Genomic DNA, 15,787 nt, shown 5'->3' on the forward strand with positions numbered 1-15,787 from the left:
AGCGCGGGAGGAGGATGAAAGGCGGCGAGCAGACCTGCCTCGGCGTCTCCCGGGAGCCCCGGCTCGCGCGCGCCCTCCCTTCCCCTCCCCTCCCCGCCCGCCTTGTCCCCGCTCCTCGCCCCCACCCCCGCGCCCGAGCCCGAGCCCGAGCCCCCCGCCCGGACTCACTCGCGCGCGCAGACCGACGGCCCAGCCACTTTGCTGCGAGGGAGAGCGAGCGAGTGTGAATCGGAGGCAGCTCACATTTCAAACTTGCACGCAGGGGTGGTGCTGGTGCACGCCGCCGCCGAGCGAACGCACGACCCGACCAGCCGCGCTCCAGCCTCCGGGCGGGGGCGGTGACCAGGCCCCCTCCCTTCCCCCGCCTCGGCGATTAATTGGAAGCAACACTTGTGCGAGTGGGTCTCCCAGAGCGCTGTCGCCCGAGGGGGCCGCCGGGAAGGCGCTGGCGGTGGCTGACTTCGGGTGTCCCCCCCCCACCCCGCCCCCCTCCAGCCAGCGAATCCTCCCCAGTGTTCATGCTAATGAGGGTCCCCGGGTGGGGTGGGGGCGGAGAAGGGAACCGGCCTGGAGGCGCGGGCTCTGCGGAGGGGCGGGGGTGCAGCGAGAGGGCGGGGCAGGACTGGGGCATCCGGATGATTGCTACCTCGGTTAAAGGATTTTCGGAACTGACTAGGAGCGGGGACACGGCCTGGCATCTTCCCTGGCACGGGGAATTGGGGGTGGGGGGAAGCTTTGCCACCTTTGGGATTCCCCCAGGGCTGAGGTGAGCGGGGTGAGCGGGCGCACGTACGCTTCAGCACCCCGACTTCGGGGAGTTCCTGTGCCCGGGAGCCAGCGGCTGTAGGGAAGCCGGGGGCGGCTGCTGAGCGCGGCCCCGCCCCGCCCCGGCCGCCACTGCCTTCCTGACACCGCATCCTGTGGTGGCCGCGGCCTCTTCCTTCCAGCCTGGCTGCCTCTGGAAGTGAAGCTGAGCTTTACTCTGCCTACCGTTCCGCAGAACTGATACTCCTGGATGGCCACTCGCTGCCCTACACGCTGGTCTGCCTCGCTCCCCCAGTCCCTGAGCCTTGCCTACCCCTTCACCCTCTGGAAAGAAACATTATATAGTCCCCCCTCCCATACACACACCCGCCCATCTGCCCCAGCGATCTTTCTGAATGGTGACCTAACTACCCCAAACAATTAGGAAGCTAAGTGGGGCCCTATCGTTCACCGAAAGGAAGGTTGTAGCCAGGACTGCTAAGAATCTCCCTTAAAGGTCTGTCTTAAGGACCTGCCCCCAAGAGAATTTTCCCTATAGCTGTCCATAGAGCTTGAGACTCTTAGATCAGCCCCATGGGGCTGCCATGCTCTGTTCTCTACACCGTCAGGGGCCACTAGTCTCCCACTTGCTTCTACAGATTTCACTCCCAGATCACTCCCTTCTCCCCCCTCTTCAATCTGAGCCTCTCTTCTGGATGGCCCCTAAACCTTCCTGTCTATCTTCCTGCCTGCCCTGGAAGTGGCTGAGACAAATCACTTATCTAGAAATTAATGCCCTTGCTCCTTGTTTGACATAAATCGTTAGCAGCTCTAATCCCACCCACTGCCACTTGAAATATCACTTTCAGGGATGGCATTTGGAAATGCAGTTGTCATGGGCTTTCCCTCCGAGGAGCTGGGTAAATGGATTAATTCATACTTCATAACTTGCTGCCTTTTGGACAAGAACTAGCTTCCTGCAAGAGAGATTAATTGGCAACCCCTTCCTGCAGGACCAACCTGAGAGCTGCGAGAGGAAGAAGGACTTGTCTGCTTTGCACAGATTTCAGCCTCTGCTCAGTTTCATCTCCTCTAAGGTGCTTCCCTGGTCGGGGGGTTATGGTGGCTTCTTTGGGAGACCGTCATCCATTCACTGAGATATTCATTGGTGCCCTCCCCTCTCAAGCAGCCCTTGAGCTGGGAACCTCTCAAGGTTGATCTTTGGGTTCCCAGCCTGAGTCCTCTCAAGCTGGGAACCCAAAGATCACAGTCCTATAACTAAGGGGAGACTCCCATCATTCCCCCATTGGTTGGCCCAGCCACCACTGTAGATCCCTAGACAAAGTCCAGTGCCGCCAGCTGGTAACACCCAACACCAAACCCACCTTTCAGAGGAAAACAGTGAGGTGGGTGCCCTAAAAACCCGGTTTTAGGGCTCAAATTTTAGAAAATATTTTGATTTATTTATTATTGGATAGAAATAGAGAAATTGAGAGGGGAGGGGTGATAGAGAAGGAGAAAGGCAGAGAGACAACTGCAGCCCTGCTTCACCACTCATGAAGCTTTCCCCCTGCAGATGGGGACCAGGGGCTTGAACCTGGGTCCTTGTGCACTTTCATGTGAGCATTTAACCAGGTACACCACCACCTGCCCCCTCAAATTTTGATTATATAGAATTCAAACAGACAAGACCTCAAGTGACCAGAACACCCCCCTCCTGGAGACTACTCTCCCATTTCTGTGCAAAGACCATACGAAGGGTTGGGGAGACAGCATAATGATTATGCAAAAGACCCTTGTGCTTGAGGCTCTGAGGTCCCACGTTCAGTCCCCAGTACCACCAAGAGCAAGAGCTGAACAATGCTCTGGTAAAACTACCACCACCACCAACAACAACAACAAACACAACAGAACATTATGAGTGTGATCTTTAGTGCCTTCTGAGCCACCAAAGACTCAAATGGTGAGCACTCCCAGGAACTGAGTTCAGAAAAACTGTTTCTATAGGTGAGTCAGAATGGGCACTGGAACTGAGCAGAGGTTTTACACCAGAGGGTTACAGACCTAGAAGCACAGCCAGTTAACTGCTATGACGCCCCCTCCCCCATCTCTCAGATCCCCCAGGAATTCTTCCAAGTGTGTGTGTGTGGGGGGGCAGAGCATTAATATGTTTATTTAAGCTTCTCAGGTCCAAACACAGTTGCTTCTTACTCTTTTCTTTTTTTCTTTCTAACTTTCCCCCAGGTAAACGAAAAGAAAAGGCAACAAACACTTTTCACTGGCAGATTTCTATAATTAGGAAAACAAATTGTTTTCAAGCATGCATTCAGCAGGCAGCACCGAAGGCCTCCTGGCCAAAGCCAGGGTTTTCACATGCTAATTTACAGGCTGGCCAGGCTCCATTCAAGCCCCATACTGGCCCACTAGGTTAGCAAACTCTTATTAATACTACACTACACACCCCAAGTCTACAGAAATACAGAAATGACAACCTCTAGCTTCAGAAAGACACCCCCCCCACACACACACACACACATACACTCCACATTCCAACTCCACTTCTCCAACTTCCAAAGCTCTGCTCAAAAGCCTGGGGCCCAAAGTGGCCGCTCCACCCCCTCGGGCGCCTGCCTTGATAAGGATCTACAGGAAAAGGGCTGTAGACAAAGGAGCTCTCCACCTCTGCTGGCTGTCACTCTGCGAGTGACCTCGGGGGAGGGGGCACAGCCCGGGGGAATAACTTGGGAGGCAAAAAGAAAGGAAGGAAAAAAGAAAGAAAGAAAAAGAAGATAGCACCCCGGCGCCGGGGCTCCTTGATGAATGCCCACCAGCACAAGGAAAGGCTTCTGCAGGGATCAATAGCGGGGGTGGCTTTTCTTGCGGGTGTTTGAACTCCTCCTGCCCGTGGGCCTGGCGGGGAGGAGCCGCCAATAAATCACAGCGCTGCGGCAGGGAAAGCGGTGGCGGCTGGCTCTGGAGGGTGAGGGAAGGAGGCTTCGCTCAGCTCGTTCAGGAGCCTGCCATGCGGAACCCACTCTTGCAGGACGGATGAAGTTGCTGGGGGAGGGGATGGATGCTGAGGAGCCTGGGGCACTAGCGGCCTCCTCCAGGTATTCCCCAGCTCACCCACAGAGAAGCCAGCTTCCAGGGTCCCAGCCCAGCCCTCATCAGTACAGAGAAGAAAAAAAAAAAAAACAATGCCACAGGGTGGGTTGAAGATGGCTCTGACCCTGGACCATCCAGTTTAGGGCTGGGCTCTCCTCCCCCTAGACTTGGTGGGGAAGGGAGGGAGCATATAAGAGTCAGATTATAGTGGAAAAGAGGCTAGATAATGAATCCAAGAGGTGCCTCTTCTTGGGTTCTGAGCTGCAGAGCTGGGTTTGCTGATGCTGCTGGTTTGCTCAAGGATCCCAGTGACTGAAGTCTGTTACCCAGAGGCACCCTGAGGTGGGTGTCCCTATGAGTGTGACTGGCCTGAACTCGGGCACTGGGTCATCCATCTTCACACAACCACGCTGAATTTTTTCATTCTTTGTGTGAGAGCGGATGCAGGGCCCCAGAGAGTACTCAGCCAAAGAAGGCATGCATACTGGAGGTGTCTGGCCAAGGAGCCGCTGTCCCACTGCCAGCTTGGCCATGCTTGGAAGATTCAAGCAGCTGCACTGGCCCTGGATCCACCTGAGGACTCTGCATGCAAAGACCTTCTTCCCAAGCCTCCTGCCCACCTTGCAGAGGTCAAGGCACAAATCCCCATGCCTCTCATTAAGGCTGCTCCTCCGCATTCTTCCCGTCCTCCTATGCCCAGGTCACCTTTCTCAAGTCTACACATACCCTCTTGAGAAGGCACGGGGAGGTACAGCTTCCACTGTGGATAGGTGTACCTGCCAGAATCTTTCCCATTCACTGGGGACTTCTGCAGGAGGCCACATTCCCATGTGACATATGGCCAGGAGCCCCAAACTGGATCCAGGCCTCTCCTCTATAACAATGCACATGCACAGTGACAGAGTGCTTCTGGCTGCCAGGCAAGCAGACATCAACAAACCACACTCATCTGACAGCCTCTCAAAAAGGGTGCCATTATTACCCACCCCACCCCCACTCACCCCCCAGAGGATAGAACTGAGACACTGGGAGGTTTAGACAACTTGTTGAGATTACTATTATTATTATTTATTGCCTCCAGGGTTATCACTGGGGCTCGGTGCCTGTGCTACAAATCCACTGCTCCTGGAGGCTATTTTTCCCTTTTGTTGCCCTTGTTGTTTATCGTTTTTTTTTGTTATTATTATCGTCATTGCTGTCATTGTTGTTGGATAGGACAGAGAGAAATCCAGAGAGGAGGGAAAGACAGAGAGGGGGAGAGAAAGAGAGACACCTGCAGACCTACTTCACTGCCTGTGAAGCAACTTCCCTGCAGGTGGGGAGCTGGGGGCTCAAACTGGGATCCTTAGGCCAATCCTTGCACTTTGCGCCATGTGTGTTTAACCCATTGTGCTACTGCCTGACACCCTACTATTATTATTGATGACACACAGACACACGCGCACGCACGCCAAAACCATAGCACCAATATTCCCTTTAATGTAGTGGTGGCCAGGCTTGAAACACATGGATAACTAAGCAGCACACTATCCAAGTAAGCTATTTCGCCAGCCCTTGCTAAGGAGCTTAGACCTCTCTGTAGTCTAGAGTCTCCACTGGCATCATCATACTATATAGCTCCTATGGTGGGACTGTAGGTGGCCATAAGGTCACTCAGAGAATCAGGATCATGACTCCTGTTTTATACTCTTCTGAGCATTACATATGGTGAAGCGGCTTCTTTCTCTGTGTGTTTTCTACATGCAGCATTTATGTGATTATAAGCAGCCACTTGACATTCTGTTCTGGCCAGGGCAACACACCTGAGAGGACTCGGGGGACAGAGTCATGAATGAAATCTCCTTGGCTTCTCCTGCTGTCCTTGTACTCCATCCCCATCCTGGGTGGATCCCTCAGAAAGGCCCTCATCCCGGGACTCAGGCTGCATTCCCAGAAATCTTCATTTGGCTCCTGCCCAAATCTTAGACTCATTTCATTAAGAGAACAAAACTAACCACTGCCCCACACAACCACTCAGCACCTCCAAGAAATCCTAGAATCATGAGGTTGTGGGGATCCTGAAGAAAGATTCCTAGAGAGAGAGTGTGGGGAAGCCAGGTGGTGGTGTACCCAGTTAAGCACACATCGTATTATGCCTGAGGACCTGGGTTTGAGCCCCTGCTCCCCACCTGCAGGGGGGATGCTTCACAAGTGGTGAAGCAGGTCTACAGGCGTCTTGCTTTCTCTCTCCCCCCTCCCTCTCAATTTCTGCCCTATGAAATAAAAAAAATGGGGCTGGGCAGTAGCACTCCTGATATAGCACACATGTTATAGGCTCAAGGTGAGTTCCAGGTGAGTTCAAGCCCCCACCCCCTCTCCCCCCACCTGCAGAGGGGACATTTCATAAATGGTGAAGCAGGTCTTCAGGTCTCTGTCTCTTTTGATCTCCCCTTCCCTCTCAATTTCTCTGTGTCTCTACCAAATAAAATGAGAGAGAGAGAGAGAGAGAGAGAGAGAGGGAAAAGAGGAAACCAAGAACTGACCACAGAATGGGCATTCTGGCCACCTCTGGCTTTAAGAACTGCCTGTTCCGTGGCTGGCAAGGAGGCTGCAGCCCAGGCTGCCTGTCCTTGCCACAGGGACACTCAGCCACCAGGCTATCTGTGGGCAGAGAGGCTGGTGGGCAGGAGCCAGGTTTAACCAGAAAGAACAGAATAGGTCATATGACCCTACTATGAGCAACTATGAAAGGAGCAGACCTGGCTCGAGGTGGAGACTGAGGCTCAGGAAATAAACACTGACCAGCTAGTGACCCTAACAAGCCACTTAAGTTTTCCAGGCCTCCTCCTCCTCCTCCTTTGTAAAATGGGTGTGAGGCCCTTAACACCTGGGGAGGAGCATAGGAGATAATACTGACACTTCTCAAGAGGCTGAGGTGCTATGGGTTTCGGTGTTTATCTGTATTTTGCCCTCAAGAGATGTGGAGTCCTAACCTAATCTAGTAGCTGTAGATGTGATCTCATTTGGAAACAGGCCTTTGCAGATGATCAGGTTGAGATGAGGTCACTGGGGTGGGTGCGGTTGTAGGTGACTAGTGTCCTTATAAAAAGAATACACAGGGACCTAGAGGCAGACACAGACAAATAACAAGGGACATCCTGTATGGAGAGTAGAGTTATGCAAGCACAAGCAAGGGAATTAACTACTAAAAGCTAGAACAAAAGCTGAGAACAGTTCCTTCCCCCTAGCACCCTCAGAGAGGACAGGGACCTGTAGATGCTTTGATCTTGTAGCTCTGGCTTCCACAACTGTCAGGTAGTCAGTGTCTATTGCTGAGGTATCCCGGTCTGTGGCACTTCACTAAGGGCACTGCTAGCAAACAGATATCCATGGTGACACTGCTGAAATCCAAGCCATGGCAGGTTACTCCCCTGATAAAATCCCTTCCCCCAGAGACTTCAGCTCAGGATGAAAACACAGGTCCTTACTCTAATCCACAAGACCCCACATAACACAGCCCCTGATACCTCTCTGACCTCACTCCCTGTTGGTATTCTTCGTGAAGGATGCAGAGAGTCCCAGCAGCGGCAGGAGAGGGAGAATGATGGGGGAAGCACATGGTGTGGTGATTTGCCTGTTCGTGAATAAAGATTAAACTGCAGCCCAGCCGTGTGTCCCTGAGTCTGTCTCTGTCTACCACCATGACGCTAGCCCGGCCAGCTGGAGCCCCCGAAACATTAACAACTCCCTCTTGTCTCTCTCAGTCTACTTGACTCCAGCCTTGCTGTCCAGCTGGCAATACTGTCCCAGACACAGTCTTCTGGCTCCTCTTCTAACAGGTAGCCAAAGTTCTCAGATGACAGCTTCTCAGGGCAGCCCCTCCTGTCACTTCCTAAGACTCACCGGGCTTAGCTTTCTCCTCTACACTTACGATTCCTGTGTTTCAATTATTTCTCCTGCTTAGTGCTGTCTCTCTTTTCCAGAAGGCATAGCCCATGCCAACAGCAACTTCTCTTGTTCTGTATGTTATACTGATGGGACTTAAAACCTGCTAGGCAGCAGCCTGGGAAGTGGCACAGTGGTAGAGCTCTGGACTTAAAAAAAAAAAAAAAAAGGCCTGTGGTCCTGAGTTTGATACCTGAATTAGCAAAATGCCAGAGTAGTGCTCCGACCTCTTTGTTTTATGAAATAAATACTAGAAATATTAAAACACACATACACACACACACACACACACACACACACACACACACACACACACACACTTGTGCCAGGCAGATGAATGCTATTTGTTATACTTGAACAGAACAGGGAACAACTGCTTGGTGTGTAAAGTAATGAACAGTAGGGACTCTGTGCCTTGCCTCCCCTACCCGCCTGCCCAGTGACTAGGTCCCCAGTCTGCTGTCTGGAAGAACATGCTTAGGGGCTGTTTCTCAGTGGCGGCAGCCTGTTCAGACAGGAAGCTCAGGCTCACTAACAAAGGGGCTGCTAGCCGCAGGAGGAGATGGGGAACTCGCCACCCTGGCCTCTAATGAATCTCTTCCCATTGATTTCTGGAGTCGCCTTTGAAGGCAGGGGATGGCCAAGGCAGCTCGAATGTCTGTGTCTCAGCAATCCTGGGATTTTATTGCTGCTCCCAGAACACGGCTCTGACAGGGGGCTTCCGGACAGGCCCCAGGTTGGACTGACGTAAGCTCCCTGCAGTTGCAGTTAGAGAGGCAATTTCTGGGGCTGGGGAGATAGCATAATAGTTATGCAAAAAGACTCTCATGCCTGAAGCTCCACAGCCCCTGGTTCAACTCCCAGCACCACCGTAAGCCAGAGCTGAGCAGTACTCTGGTTTCTTTCTCTTTCTCATTAAATAAATAAAGTAAAATTTAACAGCAACAAAAAATATTTAAATAAAAAGATTCAGGTGTCCATCTGAAAAAGATGTTTCAACAACAACAATAATAAATACAACAATAAAACAACAAGGGCAACAAAAGGGAAAAAATAAATAAAATAAATATAAAAAATTTTAAAAAAAGAAAGAAAAAAAAAGAGAGGCAATTTCCCTTCTTCCTGCTGGAGCTGTCCATCTGTCTATCTCTCTGTCTGCCTGGCTGACTGACTGTGGAGCACACCTCTCTGTCTGGGCTCGGGCAGCCAAATTTCCCTCCTGATGCTCACAGACAAAGGCTCATGCAGACACCAAGGGGGCGGCATTCACTTTGCAAAGGAAGAAATGAGGTTCACAGAGAAGATATAAAGATATACTCTGGTCCAAGGTGGTATGTGTCTGTGTGTCTGTCTATGTGTGTGTATGGACAATCAGGGTTGAATGCTGGCTGTCCCAGAGCAACCACCTGACCACTGTGTACTCCCAGTCTTGTGCAGCCTGTTACATCCAGTCCTTTCCTCTATAGATTCTCTACTTGCCTACCTGGGATCATCAACTCAATTAGCATTAAAGAAGCCCTTGCCTCACTTTTCCAGTGGCGAAACAGAGTCTGGGGGGGGGGGCAGTCACACAGATTAGAGGAAAAGTCAAGACGGGACCCCAAGATGCCTGGCATGCCCCAGAGCTGCATGTCACCCCTGACAGTGCCGTGTTCCTGCCAACTGCTGGGTCAAAGGCATGCTCTCCAAACTGTTAAGTGCTAGACAGATCTAAGGGCTCACTACTTCTAAAGGGCTCTTATTCATCCATTACCTTTTTCTCTCAGCACAGTGTGAGATTTGGAGAGTGAGCCAGTGTGATTCAAATGGGGGGTGGGGTGGGGCTCTACTCTGCTCTTGTCCTTATCACTGGAAGGTTCAGGGCTAGACCCTGGTTGGTTGGTTTGTATGTTCTGAGCTCCATTCCTCACCCATGCTGGGAGTCACAACAGAAAGAGTGGTATGGATATAAGATTTGGGATGGATCACAGAAATGAAGAACATCTCACAGGGTTGCCCAGGAGAGGTGCGTAGCAGGAGAGGTGCGTAGTGAGCACCTGGCACTGGGGGTATGCAAGCTGAGAATGAGTTGCCGAGGAGCTCACACAGTGGTGGGTGGATGGATTCTGAGACTCTTTCTCCTGTGGAATGTTCCGATAGGTAAGAAGAGAGGAGGAGTGATTAAAAAGCATGCCCAAGCCCCTCAGTGGGTTCTGCACAGCACTGCAGCAGTTTTATGAACTGTTCAAGCCCACTGAATTTCCCCAGATTCAATGCTTCATCATCAGATGGTTGCCCTCCTTCCTCTGCTGACATTATCCTGGGAGAGGACCTTCCACTGGGTGCCTGTTCCCTTCCTGCCCTTTGCTCCCAGACCACAGGAGCTCAGGGGATCCAGTGGCTGCCTTCACTCCCCAGTGTGGCCCCAGGTGTCCTCAACCCCTGGGGGCTTTGGACATGAGCAGGCAAGCCACAGAGGAATGTTTGGGGAAAATTCAAAGTGGCCGCCAGGGCAGGGCAAGGAGTGGGAGGCCTAATGTTGAAATCAGGGTCCACAGAGTTGAGCTTGGCAGGTGGGAACAGCACACTCCTTTGTCCAGAGGCAAGTCCCCAACTGAGATACCCACTATCCTGGAGGAAGATGTGGAGGGAGTGAAGTCACTGCATTCGCCATAGCAGGCCGCTGTCCTCTGCTGGACCAGGCCTCCCCACTCAGTGAGGTCATTTGGTACAGATGCTAGGCCTCTCTTCATCACTGGGGCACCGGTCTCCCCAACTCTGGCTGGGAAGGCCCTGTGAAGAAGTGTGACAGTGGCCCTGGAGGTGGTGCAGTGGAATAAGCATTGGACTCATAAGCCTGAGGTCCTGAGTTCAGTCCCTGGTATTGTATATGCCAGAGTGATGTTCTGGCTCTCCCTCTCTCTTTCATTAATATATATATGTATGTATATAGTAACTGCTGAGCTGAATCACTCCCCATTTCCTATAACATTAGACGAGATGCCTATAATATAGAGTCCTGCTAAGACAAAGAAGTCTGCTTCAATGTAACAGGCCAGCAGTCCCATTCTGTGCACATGTTTGCAGCCTGTCTGCAAGAACAGCATGTTTTCACAGACTATGAGCTCCAGGAGGGCAGGGATTTTGTCTGTTTTGGCCACCGCCAGATTCCTGGAGAAGCACATAGTGGGTGCTCAACAAATGTTTGTTGAATAATGGTTACTTATCAACCTAAGTGGGGTTCCAGCTATACTTTACTTCCTTTCTACTTTTCCTTAGTTGTTCTACAAGGATGATGCTTGATTTCTGAGATTGTGTGCTGCAGGGCAGACATGTCCCCCAGCAAACCTCTCATTTTAGGGCAGGGGAAATGGCACCGTGAAAGCATTCTAGACTTGTATTGCTTGAGGCCATAGAAGTCCCAGGTTCAAATTGTGTGGAGTTGTACCCTTCCTATCCTATGGTTTTGTTCATGTATCCTTTCTTAAATAAAAAAATAAATAAATAAAAAAAGAAGTCCCAGGTTCAGTCCCTAGCACCACCAGAACTGAGTAGTGCTCAGCTCTCTCATGGAAATTAATAAATGATTATTTCAAAGAAAAGAAAGTCAGTTTAAAATTAAAAGTTATATCTTCTTATATTCTCCTGAAAGATTTTATGCATTGTCTTCAGAACCAATAACTAGAGAGTTAGCTATAAGACAGTCCCACACCACCAGTGGAGCTTCTGTGGCCTAGAGAAGGGTGATGGGCACATTCAAGAGTCACTGTCCACCCCTATGCCTCTACGTGACCCCATCCTGACTCTCAAAAACTGCCTCCAAACTGCTTCACCTGCCTCAGGCCTCTAGCTTGCAGAAAGGCCAATCTGACCATGTCATTCCATTGTTTAAAACCTTCTGGATGGGGGTAGATAGAATAATAGTTATGCAAAGAGACTCTTATGCCCGAGGCTCTGAAGTCCCCAGGTTCAGTCCCTTACAGCACTGTAAGCCAGTGCTGGTTAGTGCTCTGGTAAAAAAAAAAAAAAAAAAAAAAAAAAAAACCCTTCCATGATTCCCCAAGATTATCAGGATAACATTCAAGTTCAAGCTCTTTAGATTGGTATTTTTGAGGCCCAGGAAACCTCATGTATCAAGACCTGTATTGGTCCTGTCTGGATGTTTCTAGATATTTATAAACACTGGCCTGCCCAACTTTATAGGAGTTGTGCTTTCCTCCCAAGCCCACATGCCAATCAAAGTGGTCAGCAGTGGCTGGGTACCAACATACAGCTGGAGGAGAAATTGGCACAGGTCCAAGGAGAGTAGGGAAGTTGAGTCCCACTCTCCCCCATTCTGGAGCCTTTTTAAAGGCGAGAGAAAAGGCACGGCAAGCCAAGGGGCAGCAGCCTGGTTTCAGGCTTTCAAGCACAGTGAGCCCTCAACCTTGAGGATGCTATTATTTTCAGCTAAATAACACTGACTCAGTTTCTCCAGCTGGGGTGCAGACAGACTTCTGGTTTCCAGTTGGAACTGTGCCAGCACTCTGGATGGTCCCCCTCAGCAAGGGGAGCTCACAGTCCCCTCGGGTCCCAGACAGACCTGGGAGTGTAGTGTGTAATTGAATTTGGCCTAATTACCTAATTGAGCTGAAGAACAACTAGTACTGACAAAGGCTTGGGGTGTTGGGGTGGTTGGAGGCCGGCAGCTGAGAGGAAGCCTCTAGATTTTCTGGGTGTTCAGAGAACCAGTGCTAGGCACTGGCATCTTCATACCCCTTAACTACTTGGTGGATGAAGCCATGGGAGGCAGGTGGCACTGTTCCCATTCTACAGGAAAAGACACTGAGACTCAAAGAGAAGCATCCAACAGTCTGAAAATGTAAAGAGAAGATTTGAACCCATATCCCTTCTATGCTAGGGCCTTAGCATATGCTGTTCCCTCTGCCTGTTATGCCTTTCCCTGCCCTCTCTGGGCATTTCTTCAAGAACAACTTTCCTAATCATCGAGGTTCATTCTCTCTGTTGCCATCCTTTGTAGAACCTAGCACAATAATTTTATCACTGTTGGAGGGTACTTATTTTATCTCCACCATCCAGTGTTTGCTCCTGGAGGACAAGTAGCACAGTCCTCTCCCTCAGCTCACACTGTGTCCAGACACCCAGCACAGTACCTGGGACACTGTGGCATCCATGAAATGGTGGCTAAACAAATGATCAAATAATCTATATAATCTGTTTCTTTTCCCAACAATCTGTTCGTTTCCTGCCATCACTGGTCCAGGTGGTGGGTGAGGGTGGGGCCTCATCTACAAGGAAGGTCGCATTTGAGTTTGTGTCTGGTCTTCACTCCAAAGGAGCTGGAATGATGTTGCAGAGCAGACACACTGACTTCCGGGCTGGAGGGACAGGAGGATAATAACATCTCGAGGCACTCAGGGCTTCAGTGATAAGATCTTACCTTGAGGAAGTGAAGGGATGAGACCAAGGGTCATCCAGCTTGCAAACAGAGTAGAATCAGACCCAGGCCTGACTGAGTGTGAGAACTGACCCTGATTCTACTTGTCCTATGTCCTCAAATGACGGGGCAGTGTGTGGAGTGTTGAGTCTCAAATAAGAGGTCTTGAGTTTGAGTCTCAGCATCACATGTGTTAGAGTGTCATGTATACATAACAGAGCTGATGAACAAGGCTGACTTACAGAGGGACAGGCACTTTGATGCAAGGAAAATAACTTAAATGGTCAAAGCAGGAGAGTGGCTCTTGCCCTACCCTTCCTACAAAAGGGAACTGCCCCTTGGGCTATTTCATAAGGCAGCCCAGGATCTAGGCTTGCCAAGTCTCCCTCCTCCTTCTGGAGAATGGTCGGGCCTGGTACATATGACATTCTGGAGCAGGACTGCCTGGGTCTAATTTAACCCTGCCACTGTGTGGCCTTGAGCAGGTAATGAACCTTGATGAGGCTCAGTTTCTTCTCAATTGTTTTTGTGATGATAAAAAGAGATAATGCACATGCTGCATTTTGTCCAGCACCTGGAACATCGGAAGGGCTTATGAAACATTCACACCAGGGAGTCGGGCGGTAGTGCAGTGGGTTAAGTGCATGTGGCACAAAGTGCAAGGACCAGCAGAAGGATCCTGGCTCAAGCCCCCAGCTCTCCACCTTTGGAGGAGCTGCTTCACAAGGTGAAGCAGGTTTGCAGGTGTCTTTCTCTCCCCCTCTTTGTCTTACTCTCCTCTCTCCATTTCTCTCTGTCCTATCCAACAACGACAACATCAGTAATAACTACTACAATAAAACAACAAGGGCGACAAAAGGAACAAATAAATAAATAATTTAAAAAAAAAAAAAAAAAAACATTCACACCTTAACTTATTCTTTTTTTAAAAGGTTTTTTCCTTAAGATTTTTATTTATTTATTAATGAGAAAGATAGGAGGAGAGAGAAAGAACCAGACATCACTCTGGCACATGTGCTGCCAGGGATCAAACTCGGGACCTCGTGCTTGAGAGTCCAAAGCTTTTTCACTGCGCCACCTTCCAGGCCACACCTTAACTGATTCTTATTAGTAGCATAGAGGTGGTATGAGAAGCAATAGGATAGTGGGAGTAATAACAACAGCAATATTAGCAGCTGTCACAAGGATACCATCATCGTAGTAATAATGGGAAAAGGATTAGTGCTAAGTATTGTATCATACCATCCTCACTTCTAGTATAAGGAGGGGTGCCAGGAAGACTGTTCCCTCTGTCTGTGCCTACTTGCTCAGATAAAAAAAAAGGGGGTGGGGGTACATAGCATAATGGTTATGCAAAGAGACTCAAGCCCGAGGCATTGAAGTCCCAGGTTCAATCTCCCCCACACCATCATAAGCCAGGCTGATCAGTGCTCTGGTTTAAAAAAAAGGGGGGAGGCTGAGAGGGCCAGAAGATAAGCTCACTGGCTAAGATACATGTCTTTTTTTTTAAGTTTTTGGTTTTTTTTTTTTAGGTTTTTTAAAAAATTATTTATTCCCTTTTGTTGCGTTTGTTTTATTGTTGTTGTTATTGATGTCATTGTTGTTGGATAGGACAGAGAGAAATGGAGAGAGGAGGGAAGACAGGAGGGGGGAGAGAAAGACAGACACCTGCAGACTTGCTTCACCGCTTGTAAATCGACTCCCCTGCAGTTGGGGAGCCAGGGGCTCGAACTTCAATCCTTATGCCGGTCCTTGTGCTTTGCACCACATACGCTTAACCTGCTGCGCTACCGCCTGACTCCCAGATACATGTCTTGTTATGCATTCAATCTGGGTTCAAACTTTGACACCATATGGTAGTGTCACCGCACGTGTGTGTGTGTGTGTGTGTGTGTGTGTGTGTGTGTGTGTGTGAGAGAGAGAGAGAGAGAGAGAGAGAGAGAGATTGATCCAGTGTCTTCCCCTCCTTCCCTCTCTTTAATAAAAAGAATGAAATATTTGGCATAGGAATAAAACCGTGCATGTGCCAGGCCCCAGAACCACAAAAAGAGGAGTAGGGTGGGGAAGTTGAGCCACTCCATTCTGACATTCAATATACAAGCCAGGGAGTGATGACAGCAATGCAGACAATACTGCTACAGACACTTATGATTCCTGTTTCCTACCTAGCACCTAGCTGGGAAGGAGTAGAGACTGGCTACCTGTTTTGCCTCACCTCCTGGGATGTGGTAAATAGATGCCCAATTTTCACTACAAGCATGGTACCATATCTCCCACATTATCTATCCCCTCTAATCCTCAACTTCAGCAGCACTGGGAGGGAGACTGGGAGGGAGGCTGAGCCACAGATGAGGCTCAGATAGGTTATGTCAGTTACCTAAGGTCACACAGCTCCAAGCAAGGGAGCAGGGTACCAGCCCAGGGCGGCCTTGCCTGGCAGCTGTACATGTGTATGACTTCTAGACCTCAAAGGATCCATTCTTCCTTCACCAACATTCAGCCACTCCTAACATTCTCCCTTAAGGATATGTATGGAAGCTCCATGCACTTTACAGATGGACCCACCCTACTCCATTATGCACAGGTCCACTGGTTCCC

The 15,787-nt window shown here is 50.1% G+C and overlaps 1 protein-coding gene across 6 annotated transcripts in view; it reads right to left on the reverse strand.

Annotated features, from left to right (window-relative positions):
- ZMIZ1 (zinc finger MIZ-type containing 1) overlaps window positions 1-15,787 on the reverse strand; it is a 247,006-nt gene that overhangs the window by 69,471 nt on the left and 161,748 nt on the right. The window contains exon 1 of one of the 6 annotated variants that reach the window (XM_060205490.1): window positions 244-464. The exons of 4 other annotated variants lie outside the window; for them this stretch is intronic. The gene's annotated coding sequence lies outside the window, so the exon portion shown is untranslated. Of the gene's footprint in view, window positions 1-168; window positions 465-15,787 lie in introns of those variants that run through there. One more of the 6 variants, XM_060205434.1, reaches the window with a different exon arrangement.

Source organism: Erinaceus europaeus, chromosome 1 (assembly GCF_950295315.1).
Source record: "Erinaceus europaeus chromosome 1, mEriEur2.1, whole genome shotgun sequence".
In the NCBI taxonomy this organism is placed as follows: Eukaryota; Metazoa; Chordata; class Mammalia; order Eulipotyphla; family Erinaceidae; genus Erinaceus; species Erinaceus europaeus.